Raw genomic sequence first — 7,858 nt, 5'->3', positions numbered from 1 at the left:
TGATCAGGTTTACGAAATGGAAAGGACTAAGCATGTGTCCATGCACCGGACTTGCCCAAAAGATGATACACTAATAAAAAAGATTAATAGCAATAAAATCCTAAATAAAAACTTGATTAAATTTCCATTAAATATAGAAAAATTCTTATTATATAGATAGATGATAGGAACTAGACCTGTGATATCATTGATATAAATAATGCTCAGGTATGGAAACTCCCTCTATCAATACAGATTTTTATCTTCTCTACCACTTATTGTCTTAGAGCGTTATCTAGAACATCAAGAAATGAAATGACTTGCCCAGGGTCACATAGTCATGATGTGTGTCAGATGTGGGATTCAAACCCATTTCTTCTTTAACACCAACTCTCTATCCGTTATGCAATACTGTCTCTCTGCAGTCAATGCCTCTCTATATTCAGGAAGAATACTGAATGGGAAAAAATAATAATGGATGCTCTTTTCAAGTAAGATCTCACACCTCAACATAAAGAAATCCTTGGTATATTCAAGGTAGTAAAAGTTATTGATACTGTATTTACGCATCACATTGTAATAAAATTAGAATCAAATGACAATATCCTTAGTAAAGAATAATAGCATCTTGGACTTATATTTTAAACTAAGAAGAACTCTGTTAAACAATATTTGGGTTAAAACAAATGAAAATATAACAATATATAAGATAATGAGAATGCTAATATTATTCTGTGGGATGCAACTAAAGTGATTCTCAGAGGCAAATTTATAAAAGGGAGAAAGTCTGAATGAATGGTTTAAACCCAAAGATACTAAAAGAAACAAAATGTCAGTCCAAAGGAAAGTAGAAAAAAGAGATAACAAAGATTTGTCTGGACATAAATAAAAATGTAAAATTAAAGATAATAGAATTATTAATACAACTAAGTGATAGCTATTAGAAAAGACTCACAAAATTGGCAAGTTATTAGCAAATTTTTCTTAAGGAGAGAAAATGCACATAACTGAAATTAGAAATGAAAAAAAGTGAGTCATTACAGGAGTGGTTAAATAGATTGTGGTACATTCATGTAATGGAACACTATAATGCAATTAAAATTGACAAATATAAGAAATATGAAGAAAAGATCTTTATAAAACAGCAGAATCATAAGGAATACATAGTGTTGAACCCAAAGAGCAAGATGGAGACCAAAATTTGATAAGTTTTAAATTGGAGATTCTTTATTACCCAGGGGCTGCCTGAGGGGATCAAGAGCACCCAAATCAGACAGCATCTGAGTGTTTATAGTGTTTGGGGCAGGGTATTGGGAGCAAACAGGATACAGAAGCAGAGATAGTGGGTTAGATATAATTTTTTTTGGTCAAACTACTACAAATATATGCAAATATATAGTTTAGTATAGATAGGAGCCCAGACAAGGACTGAAGAGGCTCAGGGTCTTGTTTTATGTCTTAACATGTTTCCCGAGACAGAAGGAATCATGTATTCATGGGCTTCCCACAGGTTCCAGGTGAGTGGAATTTACTATCTTATGGTTCCAGCTGCATCTGGGGGGAAGGGAAGGCAGTCTTGGGAGGAAGCAGGAATTTTACAGAGACAACAAAATGATTAGGTTAACAAGAGTGTTTTGAGAATCTCAGACAAATTTATGGTATATTCCATGACCCCAGGGTCAAACATTTGGGTCCTTTCAGAATGTTCTCAAACCCAAAGGCACCTAGCCATATTTATATTTCTAGGGTTTTTTTTTTTTTGCAAGGCAAATGGGGTTAAGTGGCTTGCCCAAGGCCACACAGCTAGGTAATTATTAAGTGCCTGAGGCCAGATTTGAACCCAGGTACTCCTGACTCCAGGGCTGGTGCTTTATCCACTGCGCCACCTAGCCACCCCCCATATTTATATTTCTGAGGAGTTTCTCAGGGCCCAGAAAAAGTGTCAAGGACCCCTTTTACACAGGTATTATTACACAAATATTAATATTGTACTTCAATAGTAGCTATAACCATAGAAGAGGAAAGACGAAATAGAAATAATGGACAAGCCAAGAAACCTGAGGGGGACTTAAAGATAATGACTAAATAGTTGTTATGATTCTTTAATTACTAGAATCAATCCAGTTAAATATAGTTAATTGCTCAGTAAGTTTAGTGCTTTGTTGATGTTCAATATTCCATTTTTTCAAAAGTATTTCATTTATTTTTTAAAAAAATGAAATCATTACAAATATTCTTTGGAATAGGCAAGTATATCCTCTTCCCATCTAGGAACTTCAACTCTGGGCTCATATGGACTGAATTCATCTTCAAATAAAATATCTGAATGGGTAGCTCTTCCTGGACCAATCACCATTGGCATTTCATTGGCATAAGTCCATCTATCCACTATTCCCACTCTTTTCTTGGGGACCAAGGGAACAGACAGAAGCTTATGGTCATGCTTGTACTTCAGTAAGAGATGTTGAGGACATGTGTCACCAGAAGCAGCCCAACAAGAGACTCACCAGAAGAAATCAGAATACACTCTCAATTCTATACTTTCTTAAAGAAACAAAAGAAGATTCATTGCCATCCCCTTGTGACAATGCCCTAAGGACCACTGGATTTTTCTAGCCTTCTAAATTGCAGCTGAAACCTCCTACATGTATCATCTCCTTTATTAGAATGGGGCTCCTTGACAACAGGGTCTTGTTTTTTTTCAACAACTTTTTTCAATTGATTAAAATTGATTTTTCTCTCTTCCCTGAAACTGTTCTTTTTATTTGAAAACTAAAAGTAAAACAAAACCCTTATAATAAACATGCATGGAAGCCCACCTGGAGGGCAGTGGGCACCGGCTGCCACCATGTCGATCATCACGCCCACCAACCAGATCCGCCCGACAAACTTGACAGTGGTGCGCATCGCCTGCTACAAGAACAAGGTCGTGGGCTGGCAGAGCGGCGTGGGAAAAGATCTTGAAGTTCTGCAGACCCACTCAGTGTTTGTAAATGTTTCTAAAGGCCAAGTTGCCAAAAAGGAAGATCTTATCAGTGCTTTTGGAACAGATGACCAGACTTAAATCTGTAAGCAGATTTTCACAAAAGGAGAAGTTCAGATGTCAGAAAAAGAACGACACACACACGACTGGAACAGATGTTTAGGGATATTGCAACAATTATAGCAGATAAATGTGTGAATCCTGAAACAAAGAGCCCTTACACTGTCATCCTCATTGAAAGAGCAATGAAAGATATCCACTATTCAGTCAAACCTAACAAGAGTACAAAGCAGAAGGCCTTGGAAGTAATCAAACTGTTGAAGGAAAACATGAAGATTGAGCAAGCCCACATGAGGCTTCAATTCATCCTCTCTGCGAGGGAGGGAAAAAAGCTAAAAGAAAAACTCAAGCCATTGATTAAGGTGATAGAAAGTGAAGACTTTGGTGACCATTTAGAAGTCGTGTGTCTAATTGACCCCCACTGCTTTAGAGAAATCGATGAGCTGATACAGAGGGAGACAAAAGGAAAAGGTTCTTTGGAAGTTCTCAGCTTGAAGGATGTGGAAGAAGGAGATGAGAAATTTGAATGAAAGCTTTTCACTGTCTTTTTACTTATAAACACAACACTAAAAGGTGTTCTCACTTTCCTCCACACTGTTAACTTTTGTGGGTTTTTCCCTACCAAATACTTGCTTAGACTGTTGAATTTGAGGTTTTCATTCCAGTAAGTATATATTTCAGTAAGGCACTTATATACATATTATTAATTGGGATAACCGTGTCCTGCTTGTCCAGTTGGGTTACTAATATAAAAAGAACCAGGACGAACCTCTTCTTGTATGACATTTTACCTGGGCATCTGATCTCTGAGTCATCTGAATTTTTGAGTGTGGTTATTCTTTATTAACTTTACATCCATGAAAGTTGTCTCAAAGTTTAACTAAAAATTCATGCTTTAGAAACGTCCCTAGGGGCGGCTAGGTGGCATAGTGGATAAAGCACCGGCCTTGGAGTCAGGAGAACCTGGGTTCAAATCCGGTCTCAGACACTTAATAATTACCTAGCTGTGTGGCCTTGGGCAAGTCACTTAACACCATTTGCCTTGCAAAAACCTAAAAAAAAAAGAAAGAAAGAAACGTCCCTTAACAGAAATGGAATGTGTGCAGAACGATGTGAGCCTACATTTCTACATGAAAGAAGTTGAGTGATTTTAATTTGGCCTAATATTAAGCTGGGTATTTGTGACTTCTCAACTGACATTACTTTTAATGTGTTTATGTGTACACATACATACACACACACACACACACACACACAGTTACTGATTAGGAGTCCATCAGTATTCTCATTTAGTAAATGTGCTGCCAAAATGTAAAAGACTATATTTAAATAAAATCATTCATGATAATTTTAAAAATTTATAATATATGTTAATACAAATGAAGTTATATGTAACAAATAAAACCTCTATTATTTTTGTTTTAAAAATGATCTCTGGGACAATAAAGGATTGAGTCTTAGGTGCTTTCTGATAAAACTCATAAGCTAAGGACTCTAACTAAACTTTCCAGAGACAGAACCCACAGAGGGACCCAATGAGGCAGTTCTCCTACTCAAGGTAACCTAGAAAAAAGCAGAAAGGCTCTGCTTCCCGGGGTCAGAGGGGTGGCCCGCCAGAGGGGTGGCCCGCCAGAGGGGTGGCCCCCCCGAGTGAAAGAACCTCAGCCTCCCGGAGGCAGCCCCAGGGCACTGGGAGCCCCAGCTCACAGCAACAGGGGAGTCTCCTGAGCTGCACCCCAGGGAGCAGCAGGCACAAAGTGGGGAAACAGAGGGGGACCTCTGCCAGAGCGAGCACGTGGAGCCCAGTCTTCAGGACACACAGCAAGCAACGTGGTCTTTCCCCAGCCCTGATCCAGGAACAGAAGCAGGCGGAGCCGGTAAGCAGGAGCCCCCAGGGCATGAGCCCATTGAGCTGAGGGAGGGGAGTGAAGAGAGACTGTGAGCTCGGTCCTCTGCCCCTGGAACAGGACTCTGGGGCTCTGACCACATTCAGATCCTGATCCCAGTCTAGACCCCCCCCCCAATAGAACGGCAGGGCCCCCCCCACCTCAGCCCCGTGGCAGAGGGGAGGCTTATGGTCATTCACAGACCAGGAGGGAGGACAGAGCCTCACACACTGAGACCCTTGTGGGAGTGTCCCAAAAGATCAGGAAGCAGCCCAAAACAGGCGCAGACTGGGAAAAATGAGCAAGCAGAGAAAAAAGAGGAACACCATTGAGAAATATTTTGCAAATGAGCCCAAGAAGGATCAAAACACTCAGTCTGAAGATGAGGAAGCACAAGCTCCTGCATCTAAAAACTCCAAGAAAAACAGAAATTGGGCTCAGGCTATGACAGAGATTTAAAAAGACTTTGAAAATCAAATGAGGGAGTTAGAAGAAAAACTGGGAAAAGAAATGAGAGAGATGCAGGAAAAACATAAAAATGAAGTCAGCAGCCTAGTCAAGGAAATAAAAAAAAATGCTGAAGAAAATAGCATGCTAAAAACCAGCTTAGGTCAAATGGATAAAGCAGTTCAAAAAGTTATTGAGGAGAAGAATGCTTTAAAAAGCAGAATGGGCCAGATGGAAAAAGAGATAAGAAAACTCTCTGAGGAGAACAAATCCTTCAGACAAAGAACAGAATTCAGGGAGATTGATGAATTTGCCAGAAATCAGGAATCAATACTTCAAAACCAAAAAAATGAAAAATTAGAAGAAAATGTGAAATATCTCATTGAAAAAACAACTGATATGGAAAACAGACTTAGGAAAGATAATTTGAAAATTATTGGAATACCTGAAAGTCATGATCAGGAAAAGAGCCTTGACATCATTTTCAAAGAATTACTACAGGAAAATTGCCCTGATATCCTAGAAGCAGAGGGCAAAATAGAAATGGAGAGAATCCACTGATCCCCCCGAGAAAGAGATCCCAAAAAACCAAACCCTAGGAATATCATAGCCAAGTTCCAGAACTCCCAAGTCAAGGAGAAAATATTACAAGCAGCCAGAAGGACACAATTCAAATACCATGGAGCTGCAGTCAGGATCACACAGGACTTAGCAGCAACTACATTGGAAGCTCGTAGGGCTTGGAATAGAATATACCAGAAGGCAAAAGAGCTTGGAATGCAATCGAGAATCAACTACCCAGCAAGGCTGAATGTCCTCTTCCAGGGAAAAAGATGGACTTTCAATGAACCAGGGGAATTTCAAATGTTCCTTTTGGAATGGCCAGAGCTGAACAGAAGGTTTGATCTTCAGATACAGGACTCGGGTGAAGCATAGAGATTGGAGGAGAAGGGGAAAATATGAGGGACTTAATGATGATGAACTGCATGTATTCCTGTATAGAAAAATGACACTGATAATACTCATATGAACCTTCTCAGCTAATAGAGTAGGTAGAGGGAGCTTTTATAGTTGAAGCACAGGAGAAAGCTGAATTTGAAGATAAAATATGGTGTAAAAATGGAGTTAATAGAAAAAAAGGGAAATGTAATGGGAGAAAGAAAAAGGAGAGGGGGAATAGGCCAAGATATTTCATATAATAAGACTTTTCTATTGCAATGATATGGAAGTGGGGAAGGCAAGGGGGAATGAGGGAAACTTTGCTCTCATCAGAGGTGGCTAGGAGAGGAAACAGCATATATACTCAGTGGGGTATAGGCATTCGGAGTAAGGAGAGGGGGCGACAGGGGGAAGGGGGGGATGTGAGTGATGGAGGAGAGGATGGACCATGGGGGGAGAGTGTTCAGATATAACACATTTTCTTTTTTTACTTATTGCAAGGGGCTGGGATTGGATGGCCTGTCCAGGACCACAGGGCCAGGTGGATTCTGGGCCTAAGGGGTGGTATGGGGACTCAGGGCTTCTTGGCCCCAGGGCCAGGGATCTGTCTGCTGTGCCACTCAGCTACCCTACAGCAGAGTAAGAGTGAAAGGAGAGAGAAAATATAGTACATGGTAGTGGAGAAATACCAAAGGAGGGAGTTGCGATCAGCAATGGCAACGTTGGAAAAATATGGAAGTAACTTTTGCCATGGACTAATCATAAAGAATGTGATCCACGCACAACAGAGTTATTGGTGTTAGAACAAAGACTGGAGCACTTTTTTTAATATTATTATTATTTTTTTTTTGGGGGGGGTGTAGGGCAAATGGGACTGGGTGGCCTGCCTAGGGCCGCATAGCAGGGTGATCCTTGGGTGTCTGAGACCGGATTGGGACCCGGGTGCTTCTGGCTCAAGGGCCAATGTTCTGTCCACCACCTAGCCACCCCTACTATTATTACTATTTTATTTTATTTTGGGTGTTTTTTCTTTTTTTTTTTTTTTGTCTCTGCAGGGCAGTGGGGATCAGGTGGCTTGCATGTCACACAGCTGGGTGATTGTTGGGTATATGGGGCCGGATGTGGGCTCGGGTGCTCCTGGCTCCAGGGCTGGTGCTCCATCCATTGCGCCACCTGGCCATACCTACAATTATTACTATTTGTTTTTATTTTAATTTTTTTTCTCTCCCCTTTACTTTATCGCTGAAGCAAGTCTATATTTATGGGGGGGGAGGGGTATCTCATTTACTCTTAAACAAGAATATTTTACTAATGTAAAAATAACATTAATTGTACAAAATGAGAATAAATATTAAATTTTAAAAAAGCAAAAAAAATAAAAATGGCCTCTGTGTTTCTAAACAATAGCTTCCCATTTTTGTCAGTCTTATATTTTCTCTAATGTAGGACTGAAAAATTGCATGCCTTCTTTTGAACTTGTAAAAGTTAAATTATTTAATATTAACATCCAAATGATTGGGCCTTAACTTTTTTTTTAAGACAAACTGATAAAAATAGGTTACAT

General features: G+C 39.8%; 1 pseudogene; it reads left to right on the top strand.

Moving 5' to 3' along the window:
- The first annotated feature begins 2,827 nt into the window (after positions 1-2,827).
- Positions 2,828-3,552, top strand: LOC141523022 (ribosome maturation protein SBDS pseudogene; annotated as a pseudogene).
- The last annotated feature ends 4,306 nt before the right edge of the window (positions 3,553-7,858 follow it).

Source organism: Macrotis lagotis, chromosome 4 (genome assembly GCF_037893015.1).
Source record: "Macrotis lagotis isolate mMagLag1 chromosome 4, bilby.v1.9.chrom.fasta, whole genome shotgun sequence".
Classification (NCBI taxonomy): domain Eukaryota; kingdom Metazoa; phylum Chordata; class Mammalia; order Peramelemorphia; family Peramelidae; genus Macrotis; species Macrotis lagotis.
This window is presented reverse-complemented; position numbering and strand designations above follow the sequence as displayed.